This window comes from Peromyscus maniculatus, chromosome 4, assembly GCF_049852395.1.
Source record: "Peromyscus maniculatus bairdii isolate BWxNUB_F1_BW_parent chromosome 4, HU_Pman_BW_mat_3.1, whole genome shotgun sequence".
Taxonomy (NCBI): Eukaryota; Metazoa; Chordata; class Mammalia; order Rodentia; family Cricetidae; genus Peromyscus; species Peromyscus maniculatus.
In genome coordinates this window covers 29,574,871-29,593,695 of record NC_134855.1, presented here as the reverse complement: position 1 = coordinate 29,593,695, position 18,825 = coordinate 29,574,871, and the positions used below count along the sequence as shown (strand labels likewise).

Genomic DNA, 18,825 nt, shown 5'->3' with positions numbered 1-18,825 from the left:
GGTGCCCAGCACCCATGTCAACCACTCACAACTTCCTGTAACTCCAGCTCCATGGTGACCTGATCTCTGGGGTACCTGCATTCATAAGCACATATCCACACACACATACACATATTAAAAATATTAAATATTTTTATATTTAAATTAAAATTAGTTAAACATAAATTCAAAGTATTTTTATACATTTTATATAATATTAAATATAAAATAAATATTTTTTTAAAAATAGGATACAGAGATGCCATTTTATAACAACATAAAATTAGGGAAAAGTTCAGGGTAAAACTCAGTACTCATCTTTCTAGCTACCTTTGAGACAAATATAACTATTTAACTATAATTTAATTAAACCCCACAAAACATTAGTTAGACATTTTGATCCCACTAGAAAGATCTCAAGTGTCCGATGCCATAGTGGCCAGTAGTTGTTGTAGCAGAGACCCCTGATGCAGACGTTCCCATCATGGGGAAGTTCCTCAGCACCATTTCAGTCCCTGCTTTTCTCTTTCTCCGTGGTACCACACAATGGATGCTGCATTCCCTACTCATGAAGTCCACTTCTCTTCTGGGACTTTGTTCTTTATCTCATTTGCTTCTGCTCTGTCTGTTACAGGGACTGAGCTGTGTCAGAATAAACAGGAGGCATATGGTTTCCCAAATGCCTCTAACCAACTGCCTTACTCTCTTCTTGCCCTTGGGGATTGCTTGCAGTCCTGCTTCTTAGCTGAGATCATTAAAAAATGACTCATCTACATGGGACACTTTCCTTAAGGAATTAAACAATACATTATATACTTTTTGTGCAAATCTGTGACATTTTAATTATGAGGCTGTCTGCCTTCTGCTTCATTTATTCTGGTGTAGTTATCCACATAAGCTATAAAAGTCAAATTTTGACCACAAATGGAAGTAATAACTAAGAAACCCAAGGGTAATTTGGTTCACTTTGAAAGGACAGGAGGCAGAAAGAGAAAGAAACCTTTTGGTCTACCACCCTTGTCTATTACATAAACACATCCCAATACCCTGTCACTATTTAGAAATGAGGGCACACATAATCTAATAAAAGCCACAGAGAACACTGATGTGAAGATTTCTTAGCACTTTTACATTCTGCTAGGTAAATATTATCATATATATGCATATACATATACGTGTGTGTTATCTAAACCATTTTCAGAACAATAAACATTTCCGTACTAGCTCTAGACTCTAATATGTTTGTTTGTTTGTTAGTTATCCATTTGCACAGAGATCTCAGTGGTTATACTGGGATTATTTAATAAAGATGTGTCTCCTCATCTTTTCAGCCCCAGCATCTGGTACCATGTTTGGCTCATAAAGAACTGATTCCTCAAGTCTTGAAAGGTCCTGCTTTCCACATCTCCAGCCATGTTCCCAGTCCATCAATACCAGCTCTCCTTGCATCGCAGTGTTTCAGGATAAGAATGTTCCTAAAGACAAAACTAATTTTGGATCTTTTCAGCAACAGACAACTTTCTGCTGTGCCAAACTCACTTATACACACAAGACGTTCCCCAACTCAGACCTCCTTTTTAAGCCAGCCCTGCACAATGAATAAATCGGGACTGCTGAGACCTCCCAGGGCCCTCTCCTTGCTAGGCGCCAGCTAGGGTACAGTGAAGTAGACTTTCCCAATTTCTTTGCTTCCAAGAAGGAAATCAGATACTGAGGGTGGATGACCAACTTTCTGTACCTAAGGTGCAAACAGCTCTTTTCCTGAACTGCAAAAGCATGAGTAAGCAGGCCACTACTTCAGACGTAGTGCAAGGCAGAACTACAATTTTATACATTATTTGCCCCTCTTTGCACCCTGTTCCTCATATGCAAGTCATTGATGCAGCTAAAGTTTGAAACTAATCACAGCATTTGAAGACCCAAAAGACTTGAAGACCCACAACATTGTTGATAACGGTGTTTGGATGAGTTAGGATTTTTGTAAATTGCACTGTCTTCCATGTTCACACTTAGCTCCTCCGAGGACACAGGTTCCCCCCTTCTATGCCTGGTTACAAACTGAGAAAAATTCTAGAGATAAAAGGAGTTCATTCAGCCCTTAGGTCACAGTCTAAACCCTGGGAAAGAATTATTTGCTCAGACCCAATCAAGCCCTTTTAGGACATATGGAAGAACAAAATGCTTTTTCCAGAGACTAGCTTTCATTAACTATGTTTCTAACACTGTACTAGAAAGGCTGACACATAACTTTAAAAAGTGGTTGAAACAAAAATACTGTATAGCTTTTACTTGGTTATGCAAGCACTCAATAGATTAAGCTAGGTTTTTTAGGACTACATTTCCTTTCAACCTCTTATCAATAGAATTTCATGTATTATTTGGCCAAACTTACTAAATTATTTGTCACAGACCCCCAGCACTACATAAACTTGGCATGGTGGCACACACCTGTAATCCCAGCACTTGAGAGGTAGAGGCAGGAGGACCAGAACTTCAAAATCATCCTTAGCTACACAGTGAGTTCAACACCAGTTTGGGATACCTAAGACCCTTTCCTAGAGAAGGGGAGTCAGAAGAATAATGCAAACCAAGCAAGGAATTTGAAGAGAGAGCAGTGTAAATGCCAGAGTCGAGACAGAGCCTTCCGTGTTTGAAAGCTTTAGAATAGAGAGATCTTTTTCCAAAAGTTTCCTTTTAAAATAACATTTGAGGGCTGGGGAAGGGGCTTTGCTCAGTGGCTTCAGTGCTGGCTGTAAAAGCATAAGGACCTGCATTTGATTTCTGTGCCCCCAAGTAAAGAGCTGGCCATAAAAAAACATGTATCTTTAATCCCAATGAGAGGATGGAGTTAAAGAAAAGACAATCCTGAGGACTTGCTGGGCAGGTGCAAATAAGAGTGATTCTGGGTTCCTAGAGGGGTTCTGTCTCAAAAAATAAAATGAAGACATGATTAAAGACATTCCAGTGTCTACCACTGACCTTCCAAATTGTCCACACTGGCAAATGTGGTTTTGCCTGCTTACATACATGCACACACTCTTATGTACGTGTACACACAGATAGAAAAAAAAAAAAGAAAAAAATATTGCCTTACGGGGGAAACCTCACAAACCTAACTCTGAGCACATGTGAAGGTGGGGACTGGTTGACTTTCCAAAGTCTTTGTTGATTTCTGCGCAGGGAGCATCCACCAGCCCCTAGTGAAAGTTGCCTGTTTCTCCCCTGACCAGACTTTTAAATGGTTGATGAAAACTGAGTGATTGCAAAGTTCCATTCTTGGGCTGGTTTAAAACCCTGTTTTAAACAAAGCGAGTGTATTTTCTCTAGGTCTATCTTGTGTTGCCTGTTTTATTTATATTTAATATTCTTCCCTTGGTCTGCTAATGTGGCTCATCTCTAAAGCTCATAAGTAATATAAGAAACCATATTACAGTGTCTACAGAGACCAGGACAATGCTTCCTCGGCCTAGCTTTGTTCTCTTTGCTCTTCCTAGTTTATGACAATGGTCCTTACCCTTTCATGTTTAGAGTTTGATGTAAAAAAAAAAAAAAAAAAAAAAAAGTGAAAAAAAAATAATGGTAGAACTAAAGCCAAAGATTTAGAATGGGGAAAAAGACAGAAATCTTGGTAAAAGGTGTGCAGGTCAAGTGTTTTTATTAAGCCTATATCTAGTATACCATGCATAGTCAATTTAGGGTGCCATTTTTTTTTTATCAAAGAAGACAGTCTGTCTGCAGAGTTTGGACACAGGGCAGCTGGTCACACCACACTGCTGAAGGAAAGTAAGCATAAAATGACTTTAATTCCACTTTGTCTATTTAATATCTAAATTGACATCCTTGAGGCTCTGGCTGTATTCAGTACAGAGCATAATGGAAGCTGAATGCCTGGTGGAAAGGGCCTTGACACAGGAGTGGCACTTTGGAGCATTAAGCAATTGTGAACAGCAGATAAGCATTCAGATTTTCTCGAGTCCATTTTCCTTTTAAACAGCATAGATGCCAAGAGTGTTGGGTCAAGGTTACACTCCTACACATTTGGCATCCATCTTCAACTACAGGCATAAATTCCTCAGACAATGAATGCCTAAAACTGACAGCTATGTGGAATTTGTAGAGGGAGAGTGGTGATTCTGTAACTAGATTACAGAGGCCAGCTGCATTCCAAAGGCTTTACATTTACACGGCATCTGGAACAGTTTTAAGGCTTATAGGAAATAGGAATGGATGTTGACAAAGACAAAATAATGTACATTAAGTTCAAAGATAATACAAACAAACTCTTGTAACCAGTGACATCGCACATGAAGAGATGCCTTTTAATAAGCATGGTCATGGACGTGTCTGCAGCCACCCCCCACCATTTGAATGTCTAGACATTGGGGTCGATGGAAACTAAACTAACCAAGTATTCCAAACCTTTTCCTCTTGCACTGTTGAATCTAGCAGAGATGACTCAGTTCTGTCTTAAACCAAAAAATATTTCTCTTCCTCCTCTTGCTTTAGTGGATTATAAATTTCAGAGTTACTAGTTTGGGTAAAGGAAATAAACACATAGATGGAAACCAAAAGCCTGGTGGTCATGTCATATGCTTTACCTAAATATTTTATATATACCTTTGCTTATAGAGGCTCTGTTTTTCTGGGGGCTGTCTACTTTCTGGTGCTCCAGCCAGCCCACCTATGATAAGAAGTTGATCTCCACCAGCAAACCTCATAGCCCTTACTCTGAGCCTGTGTGAATGTGGGGACTTAGCTTGACTTTCTAAAGTCTTTGTTGGTTTTTCCATAGGGAGCTTCCACCAGGCCTTAACAAATGTTTCCTCTCCTGACTGGACTTCTAATGGTTGATGAGGGCTGACTCTTGCAAAGTTCCATGCTTGGGCTTGCTTAAAGCTCTGTTCCCAAGGTTACCATTTCTAAAGTGCAAGCGTTTGAAAAGGAAATTGCCATATAGGACACACTCCAAAGGAAGCAAACAAAATGGTTATATAACTGAGTTGAAATAAGATGGAAATGTTGAAGCGTTGATTTTTTTAAAAGCTACTTATGGACAAAGGTTGTTATAGAACTATTCCAGTTAGTGTCCAAGAGTAAAGAGCAAGGTAAACATTAAAGAGAAAAACTACCCCTAGAGTAAGACTCGGGATTGATTTTGCACTCTCTGCCAATGTGCCGATTTTTAGGAATGTAATTACTCCTACAGTCAACACCGAAAAATTAGAGACACTCCAAATAGATACTTTCTATAGTAATCACGATTGATGTTAAATTCTTCAGTATCATTGCTTGGAATTTCATGCACTTATCAGGCCCATTTGAATCATGTGAGTAGTTTAAATGGTCAGAGAAAACCCATTTTGAACCAATTGTATCTAGGCACCATCCATGATTCTGACATCCTAAAGGAGATGGATGAACGATCTGCACAGGATACTTTTACTCTCTATCTGTGGGTTGGGGCTCCCTGGGACCCAATCCTGGCCCTGTTGTTATGTTAGCACATGCTTGTTTTGGTCTGTATTTGCTAGAGAAATAGAACCAATGGGGATATTCATCTACATATGTGGAGAAAAAGAGCTCTGTTATGGGTTCGGCTCAGATGGCTGTGAAGGGTTGATAAGTTGGAGGCTGATGGAGGAGGCCTTGGAGACTAAAGGAAAGTTACAGTTTGGGTTCAAAGATAGTTTGCTTGCAAGCCCAAAGGCCTTCTACAGTTAGAATTTCCTCTAATTCCTAGAGGTCAGGAATTTCTGTTCTCCAGGCTGACAGCAGATTTGGGGAGGCTCATCCACCTCGATAAGGGCAATTTGTTCTACTCAGAGTTCATCCATTTAAATGCTAATCTCATACAAAAGATAAAATAAAATAAAAATAAAAAAACACAAAAATATAGGATGGTTGACTATTTTTTTTTGGGGGGGGTTTAAAAACACTTCACAGTGTGTTGTGTTTATTAAGTAGCTCCACTGAGGTGTGATGGCAGGTACAGTGGGTGAATAAAGCTGCCTGAGCCTGCTCGGGTGGATCCCCGCACCAGTGGTGATGCAGTCCACTGGGGCTCCAGGGCCAGAGAGGAACGTGGGCGGTGGCTACACCATGTCCAGGTTAAGGCCCAGGGATGGATGGCAGAGATAGAGGGAAGAGCTGGAGAGAGATGTGATGAGATTTTTTTCCTCTCAGATGTTAGTTTTTTGGTCTATCAATTGGAAAGGAAGGCTCAGACTTAAATAAATACATTTGAGTAACAGCCTTTATTGAACAAAGTCCACCAATTCAGCTTCGAGTAGGTTTTCCCTTCAGCAGCAGCACTCATCTGTCCCAAGACTCCAACTGAGACCCTTCTCCTGTGTATATGAGGGAAGTGGAGATGCGTCACTATTCTATCCAACATGGCTCATCAAAGATACTATTTTTAATAGTCTGGGGCAAGTTATTTAACCTCTTTGTGTCTTAGTATGCTTGTCTATAAAATGGGATTAATTCAAGGGTCATTACAACTCTGTGGGTTGAAAGTGCAGGTGAAATGGGTCCATTTATGAATGATGTGCTGAGAACAGTATCTGACATAGTAAGCAGTTTATTACAAGACAGGAAAACAGAGAGGAAACTTGAGATATTAAACCCGTTCGGCAGTCCAGAGATATGAACCCACTTGCCCCAGTGGCAGAGTCCATCTGGGGTGAGACTCAAATTCTAACTCTTGATCTTAGAGAAGACATCATTGCTCTTGCCCTTAACCAGGGAGACTCAGTCAATCTCATGAATCTATCAGGAGAAATGTATTAGTACTGAAATTTAGAATTCATTGGATTTTGGAGATGTTCTTCAAATAAGAACTTAGTAATTAATATTATAGAAATCCATCTGAGGCTATTTCTATCAATGGATGACTGGGAAAATGACCTTGGGACAGAATGAGCTCACACTGGCACCTGGGATGTCCACAGAACTCTTTGCTCAGGTTCAGTGTGAGTTCAGTGTGATAACTGAAGACTCACTCCTGCTCTGTGCAGAAGGTGTCTGCTTCCCATTCCACACTCGTTGAGGGCTTCTTCTCTCCATGCTCTTCCCTTCTGTGAGAAGACTCACGATCCAGCTCAGTGCCTTTCAGGGTGGACTCTGGCTAGATCACCTGAATCACAATGACCTGCAGGGCTGGAAAAAGAGACAGGTAGGTGAGTGAGTGCTCAGCACTGTAATCACTGAGTTTGAATTTCTAAAGTTCAGGAAGTAATTTTTTTTTTTTTGTAAATTTCATGGATTTTATGATATAGAGGTTTGAAGGGTCTCTGCAGTATGTTATCTTGATCTTGCTAATAAACACGGAGTGACAGAGTTGTAAAGCTGCTATGCGTCCATTAGAATTTCTAGATAGTGCCATCTCCACTTGTTTAATTAGGTTGCTTCTCTGCTCATGGTAGCTGGGAACAGTTTGCCGCTTCTGCATTAATGAAGTGGAGCTGTGCTTACAGAGTGTTTCCTGATTGGAGTTTCCGAGCTGCAGACTATCATTAGCTCTGCCTTCTACAAGCTCTAGGAAAGGCGCTGTTTGCTCTCAATGCTGCTGGCTCACACCCGCAGTTGCTTACATTTAGTGCCACATTTTAATCACCCAGTATAAAAGTTTCCGCTTTCAAAGCCCATTAAATCCCAACAGCTTTCATCTTTAAGTCATTCTCCTTTTTAAGAAGTGGTTTAGGGAGTGGGAGCGGGAGAGGGGAGAGAGAGCTCAGTTGTTACGAGCCTTCGTTGTTCTTAGAGAGGACCTGGGTTTTATTCCCAGCACCCACGTGGCAGCTCACACCTGTCTCTAATTTCAGTTCCAGAAGATCTGACATCCTCGTCTGACTTCTGCAGGCACAAGACATGCATGTGGTGCACATACATACATACAGGCGAAACACTTGTAAAGGAAAATAAGAATGAATCTTTTGAAAGAAAGGGGATGGGGGGTAGGGGATTTGTAGACTGCTCAATGGTGAAGAGGACTTGTTTGGCTAACACAAGGGCCCACGTTCAGATGTCAGCACCCATGTACAAAGTCAAGCTACTTCTGTGACCCCAGCTGCTGGGGACTTCTCTCCTGTCCTTCCTACATGTGGCTGAGCGACCTGTTTCTGGGTTGTACTTCACCCCGCTTCATCTCTGAGCATCACTTCCTTCCATCTTTCACCTGTGGCCAGCCAGAATGGACCAGCACAGCACCACCCAGGACTCACTCCCCAGCCTCAGGAGATGAGTTCCACACTTGAAAGTGAGAAGTTCTGGATACCTGAATGTTGCTAAACAGTCATATTAACCCAATTACCTAGCAAAGAGATGGGGTGGAGTTGTTTGCTATTTCATGTTGTTCATTTAAAGAAATGATTTCAACCATTTGTGTGAAAATTATATCATCTTTTGAGAAATTGAGCCAGACTTTCAAATGGGTAGGATAGAACTGGTGTATCTTAGGAAAAGGAATGATTTCCTCAAGCTTCTCTCTCTTCTATGGTTGGATCCCTTCTTCAGTTCCTCCATCTTGCCTCCTACTGTGGTCTCCTCTGGTCTCTGTGGGGTCCTTTTTCCCGCTTTTCATGACATTTCTCACTTTCTAAGAAGTTTTAGATAAATTTCCAAGTAGCCGCAAAAGATCTCTAATGAAGTAGCTCCTGTCTGAAGAAGCTAAAATAAATCCATGCCATCGTTCAGTAATGACCAAGCCTTTCGAACATAATTGCTTAGTTATTTCTCACTGCAAACTCACAAAACAAACATTAACTTTTTTTTTTTTTTCAATCAGAGAAACTGGAAGTTCTATGTCGTTAAGCAGCCTGTATGAGCTCACACAGCTAATAAATTGGGCGGCTAGGATTTAACTCCAGCCTTTGGAGGCTCAGCCATCACAAGCTATTACTGCTGTTCTCCAGAGATGTTATCCAAGGACATAGAGTGAACTGAAGTCTCCCGGCTGGGAGTGCTTACCCTGAGGAGCCAGATCTTTGCATTGGGGATGTCGCCTCATCCCTATCTCTGTGAATAGCTGGTGTGGCTTCTTGGCTGAATCACAGAGAAGAGGCAGAGGAAATCCTGATTTTCATTCAATTTAGACTTTATTTATTCATTGGTGCTTTTCTAGGTCAGTAGGAAGGCGAAGGGAAGAGTATCCCCTCCCCTGCAGCTGGAGGAGGTAACTGTGTGATGGGCCTGTGGGTGGTCATTTCATGTTGCTTTCTGGGTTAAAATGATGTGGTTCCTTAGGTTGTCTGTGGAACTAGCAATTATCATTCCCTCTTTGACTGAAGTAGTTATTTTTGGTGAAAAGCTATTAAGTCTTTTGACTGAGAACATTTTGGGTACCCTGTGGTTGGCTAGCTATGTTTAGATCCCTTACTCACTGACCTTGAATTAATTCCCTGGCCTCTCTATTTCTCTCTTGATAAGCTAAGAATGGTGGGGTGATGTGTCAATACCTAGAAATTAGAATGAAATTCTAATTTGCACAGCACTTGAATATCTATAATATCATTTCAGTTCTTCAATTCACATTTTAGTCCAGAAAAAAAATCTTATTTATTTACAAGTAATTATTCCAATTATCAATAATTTATTTTGTGCTTTGGGCATTACATCATGGACATGATGCATCTTAAATTGAGTTTCCTGACTGTGTCTGTGTTCTAATTAACTGTCTCCATCCCAATTACGGTATCTTGTCTGAAGTGATCAGCCTTACAAGTTTCCCTCTCCTCTAGACTTGTATTGTCTTCGCCTTGACATACGAATTTTACCAGCAGATACAATTGGTTAATCATTTCCCGATTTTTGGTACAATTTGACTGTATTTGGCCATGAAGAAGACACTAAAGAAATCTTCAACAGTGCTGTTATCCTGAAGAGCCAGGGAAAGCAGTTTACATCCAAAGACAATTATCTTTCCCCAGTGTATAATCAGAGCCAAGGAAAGAGCTGGATGATAAATATAAGTGAGAAGTCTCTCTTTACCTTCCACGTAAGCGGTGCTCTGGGGTAATGTCGGCTTTCTAGTCACTCTTAAAATATACTGACTTCGATCATGGGATGAGTGCTCATGGCTAGCTAGTTACCCTCTATGGTGGTTTGAATAAAAATGTCCCCCATAGGAAGGAATACTTGGACCCAAGTTGATGATGCTGTTGGGGGATCTTAGGAGGTGTGGCCTTGAGGGGAGTTTATCACCCGGGGTAGAGGAGGGAGGCTTTGAGGTTTCAAAGCAGCTATTCCCAGTGCTTTTTCTCTGCTTCAGGTTTGCGAGTCAAGATGTAAATTCTTGGCTTCCACCTCCTGCTGTCTGTCACTATACTTACTGGCTCCTGCCATGGGGGATCTATCATTATGGATTCTAACTCTGGAACCTTAAGCTCTCCAAAAGTCCTTCTTTTATAAGTTGACTATGATGTTTTATCACAGCAATGGAAAACTAACTAAAACAGCCTCTTATTAACCTATACCTTAAACCTCAGGCATACTCATTAGTCTAAGGCATTACTCCAAAGAGTCAGTACAATTTGTTATTGAAATAGTATGATACATATTAATGAAATATGGGGGCCATATAGGGAAATACGCATGTTGTGTGGAAATTAAATTGATTTCTTTAAAAAAAAAACCCTATAAGCATGAATTATTAAAAAGTTACTAATGAATTAGTATTGTCTGAAAAAGACCAGTGTGGGAAATACAAGAAAAATGTAGGAACTTTACCCTCTCAATACTTGCAAGGTTCTTAACTCTACTTTAAATAACTCAGTAGTGAGAAACATGGAAGATGATGTACATACATTATACTTGAGAAAGAATCAGTAGACATCCTGTTGGTAGACTCAAAATCTTAGAAAAAATATCTACCAAAAGCTTGATGCTTTAGTGTGTAGCTTTTTAAGTTTTAAATCGAAATGCCGATGGAAATAGGAACCATTTTTTATGATTTCTTTTCTAACCATATATTTGTTTAATCGATTGATGACTAAACTACTGGTTTTTCTATCATTAGATTACAAAAAAAATTCTTCATTGACAATATGGAAAAAGAAGACATTAGAGGGTTGGCTTAAAATCATGAGTGTGGTTTCGTCACTGTACAGTAACAAGGCAACCTTCTTTCAGAGAAAGCAAAGACACAGATGGCAGGAGGATTCAACATTTAGGTTATAAGAGGCAAAATTCCTCGCAGAAGGCTGAAGAGGGGATCAAAAGGATGGGACAGACCTTGGAGGAGATAAGGGATGTGATGACAGGTCCGAGGAGATCTTAAGCCACTGACCACTTTTTCAATCCCAATTATGAAATTAAGAAAGCAACAGTTTAGAGTAGTTTCCTTACAGTGCACAGTGTGTAGTAGCTCACTGAGGCATATAAAACTTCTCTTGGGTACATATTCAGGTAATGGGACATTTTCACCCAGAACACTCTGATGGGAAAACTGAGGCCAAGCGTGACTTCCAGCAGGAGAGATGCCATAGGCAACGGAAAGGCTGGCACACTGTTTGGCCCTGGCTCAGATCAAAGGTAAAGATGGTGTATCATCTGTATCACTGCCGTAGAGGGGATGATAGACATTTTTGCAAATAAATGCTAATTCTCTTCCATAGATAGTAAATTAGTAATTTGGCTAAAATCATCTTCCATGTGGAATTTTCACTTCTTTTGGGAGAATCCAGCAAGATGCCTTTATCAACATATGGATATCATTAGAAAACAGTCATAAAGAACACAATATTTAGAGTGAAACAGAATTCTGTTCAAAGTCCAGATGTAATATTTGCCAGCTAAATAACTTGAAACAAATTTCCTGAGCACTGGAAAAATATATAAAGATGCTGTAAAATAGGAACTATATCACCTAACTCATAAAGATCCAATCCTAACTTCACTGTGCACATTTAAAGCATTTACCATACTGCCCATCGTGAGGGTCTAAGAGACTGAAATGTTTGACTCATTAAATATTGTCTTTAATAAACCATAAAATTATAATATTGGAGATTTTTCCAACTTCTTAAATAAAAAAGGAACTGAGCTAACTGTAGATTTAAAATAACACACTAACATTCATATTTCCAGGTCTTTGAGATACCAACATTTCTTTTTCCGTAAAAAAACTATGAATTGTAACAATGCTCCATGTGTCTAGTTCACTGTTTGCTCAACATTTATGGGCATAAAGACTCTGTAAATCTCTGTAAAAGAGATTATCATGGCTTTGAAGCCAGGGTCTGAACGTCGGGACATTGGTATACATTGTCTCTGCCCAGTGGGTAGTGATTTCTTGGAAACACACATAGAAACACTGGGCATCCGTTCACAGCATTTCTCAATTGTTTATGAATTGTGATGCTCATTTACAATAGAATTTTGGCAAATCCTTGGCAGAGAACTTCTTTATAAAAAAAAAAAAAAGCAAACACAGTACAGAGCCTTCATTTGGCGCGACTCTTTAATGTGTGGGTTTGTGTTTCCTGCCTTCTAGTTTCCTTAAAAAAAATATATCATGTTGTGGAGACACACACATACCCATTCATTAAGCACTTTGAAGCAGCCGTCTGTGATATTTTCAAACACAACATTACTTTACCAACATGGTTGACAGTCCCAAGAGTCTCCTTCCAACTGAATTCTATCAATTGATATCAGAGACAGCAACTCAAAGCTGAAAAAAAGTTTCTGGCTAGTAGTACTTCTGGTACAGACCAATTTTAGTTAAGGAAACTTTTGTGGTTTAGCATCTTATCATATGCAGATCTCTATACAAGGCTTGGAGAGACCTGTTCTCTAGGGTAAGTATCCAGAACTGATTCCTTACAAAGCCTCTTACACCTTTCTTATATCTTAGCAGTTACTTGGCCAACAGCAGATGATTGTTGTGATGTAAAAGTAGTAATGTTATTATTTACAGTGATGATGTAAGCCCTCATGATCATTATTTCTATGACTATTGATTATTTGAGCACAACTAAGTCTAAGTCTGCAAATGATAAATATATATATATATATATCTGTCAGGTCTGATATGTGAAATGCCCTGGGACAAAGCACCGTGTGACTGTCTTTTAAAGAGTGCCTGACTACAAGCCTGTGTTTGCATGCTTGCGCCCTTTCCATTGGGAGGTGAAGGAAACACTAATCGTGGATGTTCTGTCCTCAATGTTCTGCCCCCTGCTTTCAGAGGGCACAGAAATTGCACCCAGCAAAGATGCCCTGTCAAGATGATTTAAAAGGAGGAAAGAGAGTTGCTGGAGGGACATTCTGGAGGGGAATTTGTACTCCAGATCAAAAACCGGTTTAAGTGGTCTTCTCCGGTGGCCTGTGTGGAGACATGCAACAGCCCAGACTGCTGTTTTTCCAAGAGGTTAAATTTCAAAAAGAGGAAACAACAGCAAACAGGCTGCCAATTTACCCCACAATGTCACAACTGCCTGATGACCTGTTCAAAGCAAAACCGCTCATTTCCAAATTCCTGGATCTGCTTTATGCTTCAACATTAAACCCTTAGGAAATTTTAGAGCTCGCATGTCACATTTATGACTCCTGGGTAAATGGCTGTGTGCAAACACACTGTTCTCGTGACACCTCTTTGTCCTTTAATTGAGCCTGGGGGTGGGGGTGCACTGAGAGCCACTTTCAATTTAGCCTGCCAGGCTAGGAGCCACCAGGAAGGACTCAGAAAGGACTTCAAATTCAGTTCACTTCTCAACAGTGAGGTTGGGAAGGGTACTTCTAAAGCACAATTCCAAAATAAATTTTATAGAGAAAGAGGGTTCCTTTGTCAGGCACGAAGAGCTGGTCTGGGACAGTGAGCTGATCAGAGTTCATTTCCCTCAAGTCCTGTCTGCCAGGGCACGCTCTCAAGTCTGGCAGTGGTAATGTGGGGAGCCTGGTTCAGAATATTGAGGGGATGGCTGGGAGACAAGAACTCCTTCAGAGAAGCTTGCTGGGAGAAGAAGAACACAAAACCAGAGAAATAAGCAAATAAGCAACAAAGGCCACTTGAGTCTAGAGATTTGAGAGGTGCAGTAGGAATTAACCATCTACACACACACAAGCATAGCTTCCTTCTAGAAAGTGGACGCTTTTCCTGATTAACCAGGGGCTGGGATCCAGTCAGAGAATAATTTAAAGTCTGATGAGCTTTACAGACTGGACACATGAACGTGCAAATTGTGTTTTCTTAACAACATAAAGAGAACAATAGCAGTGAAATGTAAATCCTCTGAATTATGGCCATACTTGTACTTCAGTGATAAGTGAAAAATGTATGTGCATAGACTTCAGACATTCCTCTAAAAGCTGCATGCCCAGTGCGTGAGCAACTAGTGGGAAACTAGTTTCGTGTGTGTGTGTGTGTGTGTGTGTGTGTGTGTGTGTGTGTGTGTGTGTGTATGTGTGCATGCATAGATGTATGAGCATGAGTGCATGTGTGTGTATATGAGTGTGTGTGTGTGCATGTGTGCATGCATAGATGTATGAGCATGAGTGCATGTGTGTGTATATGAGTTATGTGTGTGTGTGTGTGTGTGTGTGTGTGTGTGTGTGTGTGTGTGTGTGTCCATATCTATCTGCTAGTCTGTCTGGTTGTCCTCAGAAAAGGAAAAACTATAAAATACTTTAAAGTAGGTAATAGCACTCATCATAGCTATAACCTGACATTTCTATGACATCACTGGGTGGTTATTCATAAATCTGTTACTCATCCAGAAGAACAAGCATGTGTGGTGATAGAGCACAAATTGAATGCCTAATCACTATCAGTGCTGGGCCCTTTCTTCTGTGAGTTACAGAGCAATAACTAAGATTTACTGAGTGTTCCTCTCCTGCCAGCTTCCACACTAAGCACTTAACATACATCCTGGCATTCGAGTCTTCCAAGAATTCTAACGATCCTATTATCATCTACCTTTCCAGTGACTGGGGCTTAGAGCTAGTCTGCCGACCAATATTAATCACCTAAAACATTTTATGGGATAAATGACTTGACTCTAGGCTTTCTCAAGTTAGTTTAACAATTAGCAGTTTATAATTATATGTGCAATGGGAGATTTGGGAGGAGTTAAAGGGGGGGAAATGCCTGAGAAAGTAACCCAAAGTCCCTGTGCTTTGGAAACTGGTGTTATGGGGTAGTCTCTCTCTGTCTCTGTTTCTGTCTGGCTCTCTCTCTGTCTCTCTCTGTCTCTCTGTCTCTGTCTTTCTCTCTCTCTCTGTCTCTCCACCACTCCTAAAAAGGTATTGCTGTGCAGCCCATGAGAGCTGAAAACTCAGCATCCGGCTTTGGTCATGCCAGGATGACAGCATGTACCACATGCAGCTTCTTTGGTCATTTATGCAGGTAAAGACTACAACTGACTCTAAGAGTAGGCATGGGGTCCAGCAGTACACAAAACCCCGAATCCCAGTTGGGCACCTCCAGTAGTGTTGTAGTCTGGGTGTCTATTGCTATGATGGAACATCATGACCAAAAATAGAACTGAGAAGGAAAGGGTTTATTTGGGTTACACTTCCGTAGCACTGTGAATCGTTGAAGGAAGTCAGGACAAGAAATCACACAGTGCAGGAACCTGGAGGCAAGTGCTGATGCAGATGCTGTGGAGGGGTGCTGCTTACTAGCTTGCTTCTATGGCTTGCTCAGCTTGCTTTCTTATAGAACTCAGGACCACCAGCCCAGATACAGCACCACCACTATCCAGCATTAGTAGTATCTACTAGTAGATACTAGCTTTCAAGTCCTTTGTTCTTCCTTCATGATACCAAGTACCCACCAGAAATAATTCATTTAGGTCATTGTTTGTAGCCAGATAGAATTAATTTGTGTTCTCATAAGAAGGGAAACCTGAAGTTTTAGAAAAATATTTTGTCAACATGGCTTAAATTTTAGCTAACATTCACTAAGGATAATCAAGTCAAGGAGACCCTGTAGTCAAGCCCAGCTTGCATATTATCATTTACTCACTTTAATTAAATGTCATTTCAAGAATCATTTTCTATGTAAATATTTCCTATTCCATTTTGAACTCTTTCTTTTTTTTCTTTTCTCTTTCTTTCTTTCTTTCTTTCTTTCTTTCTTTCTTTCTTTCTTTCTTTCTTTCTTTTTTTTTGGTTTTTCAAGACAGAGTCTCTCTGTGTAACCTTGGCTGCTTGGCTGTTCTAGAACTCACTCTGTAGACCAGGCTGTCCTCGAACTCACAGAGATTCACCTACCTCTCTGCCTCTCAAGGGCTAGGATTAAAGGCATGCACCACCAATGCCCAGCCCTCAGAAAGAACTCTTAAAATACTATTTGAAAATTCTCATCTGTAGGCACTGAAAGGACAAACTTGATATGTTCAGGAATGTAGACCTCACCAACAAGTAAAAACATGGGACACCTGTTTACTTTTCAAGAACATCCTATCCTAAATATTGAACACAGGAAGACATACCCATAAGGGCCCATGACTCTCTTGGGTGTAAAAGTGTTGGGATGTACCTGTTTATTTCTTTTCTTTTCTTCTCTTCTCTCTTTCTCTCTCCCTCTCTCTTCCTTCCTTCCTTTCTCCTAGACAGGGTTTCTTTGTGTAGCTGTGGCTGTCCTGGACCTTGCTCTGTAGACCAGGCTGGCCTCGAACTCACAGAGATCCACCTGCCTCTACCTTCCTCATACCGGGATTAAAAACACCTGTATATTTCTTTGTTAGCTTTTCCTCCCTTCTGTCACTCTTTCCAAAAAGAAAACCAACACCATCACCAAATCTTTTTTTTTTTTTTTTTTTTGATCTTTGGTCAATCCATGCACGGATACAATGTGTTTAGGTCGTTTCCACCCTCTGTACCCAACTCCTTCCAGAAACCAATCCCCACATTCTTCTCCCAATTTCTTTTCTCCTTTTCCTTCTCCTTTTTTCCTCCTCTTCCTCTTCTTGTTTGCTGAAGAAAACTGACTCTACCTCCCATAGTGTGCTGGCTAGTTTTATGTCAACTTGACATAAACTACAGTCATCTGAAAAGAGGGAACCTTAATTAAGAAAATGCCTCTGTAAGATCCAGCTGTAAGGCATTTTCTTAATTAGTGATTGATGGGGAGGGCCCAGCCCATGGTGAGCAGTGGTCCTCAGCATGCTAGGGGATGGACTGGCTTGATCCTGTGTTTGTCTTACAGCATCATCGGCTGAGAGTTGATGACCACAATGACATGATATGTCCAGAAGACATCAGCATTCTCCCCACTCTTTAGCAATCTTCCTACTCACTCTCCCAGATGTTTCCTGAGCCCCAAGGTCACAGGTGTGTGATATAGATGTTCCATGTAGGGCTGAGAACTTCACAGTCTCTTATTCTCTACACTTTGACCAGATTTATCACTGTTATTAAAGAATCTGCCTTATCCCATGCCTGAAGAGTCCAACAAGAAGCTTTTGCTACTTGTCCATAGTAATTAGAATCAGGGCTAACTTTTGAACCAAAATGCACCTGAGAATGACTGGCAAGCTGTCAGCCAGAACCAGAGAGTGGCCAGATTTCACTGGGCATTGAGAAGCAAGAGAAAAGAAGAGCATTCATTAGTAGAGATGAATTTTCCGTTTCCAAAGTTGAAACTAAAATATGTTGGTATACAGAGAAGAGAGTGATATAAATCTCTTTAGAAAATACACTTACATAGAATAAGTCAAACAAAAAGAAATTCATTATCACTTCCTACATCCCCAAAGTATGCAAAATGAGAAGCATTTATGGCTGAAGAATAAATACCTCCAGCTGCTTTCTTCCTAGACACAGTATATGCTAAACAGTGGTGATGGTTAGCTGATCTGGACTGTCACGTTTTCTGCCAACAACAGTCAGGATTCAACTACATTAGCAGGTATTTGGTGACATAAGGCAGAGAAGCTTTGCTGTGTGGTAGCAGATGGAACAGGAGGGGAATGACTCCCTCACAGGACTCCCAGAGTCCCTGACACACTCAAGGAGAGATGTGGTCATGTCTGCAGGTCTGACAGGTGACATGAAAAGCTCAGAACAGTCTTCATAAAGAATACTCAGACATGGAAGGAGATGCATATTGTCCTCGGGTTGCAAAAGTAACAATTGGTTCTTCCCAGTACATCCCACCCTGCTAATTTTCAGTTCATATAATAAATGTAGTTTATTTTTCTTTTCCCTTCAACAATTCCTGCTCAAGAAGGCTAGAGGGGGCAAGAAAGTAGACCCACTAGAATATGAAGTCACAGGCACTTCGAACGCTCAGATCACTGGTGCTTGAAGTACTACATCAGATTATTACTATTTTCACACTATTTTAAAATTCAAGTTGGTCATCTTATTTTCACTCATTCAAACATAAACATTTCTGATAATAAAAGTGATTCCTGGGAGTGCATGCATGAATCATGAATGCTTACAGAGTCAGTCAGATCAGATCTTTTCCCTCAAAGACTTCAATAAGAAAAAGGTGTGCAATGTGGAGCACAGAGCTGTAGCATGCAGGTGTAGTTGTGCCAGCCTCCCCGCAGGTTGCTCCTGCTGCCCCCTGCCTCAGAGACAGAATGCTGACAGGGTCTCCTCGGTGTGCTCTGCCCAGCCTGAGCCTCAGGTATCTCACTGTGTAGAGCAAGCAGCTCTTCATCACAATCATCGCAATTGTTACCAGTGTCCTACAGATGATCGACTGTGACATCAGAGAAGTAAAGAACTTGTTCAGAAAAGGCCAGAGTGACAAAAGTAGAGTCAGAAAGTCCAACATAGCTGGTTTTGAAGAGCAAGGCCACAACTAATGACCATGAGCAGCCACTAGAAGCAGGAAAAGCTAATGAAGTAGATGTTCTCATAGAGTTTCCAGAAAGGAGGGCAGCCAGTCAA

The 18,825-nt window shown here is 40.7% G+C and overlaps 1 long non-coding RNA gene across 1 annotated transcript; it reads right to left on the bottom strand.

Annotated features, from left to right (window-relative positions):
• Positions 1 to 6,543: 6,543 nt before the first annotated feature.
• On the bottom strand, positions 6,544 to 18,541 carry LOC121829037 (uncharacterized). Its single transcript, XR_006071811.2, has 2 exons — positions 18,369 to 18,541; positions 6,544 to 7,137 (listed from the first exon to the last, which is right to left on the bottom strand). It is a non-coding gene; the product is annotated as an uncharacterized LOC121829037 (long non-coding RNA).
• Between the last annotated feature and the right edge of the window lie 284 nt (positions 18,542 to 18,825).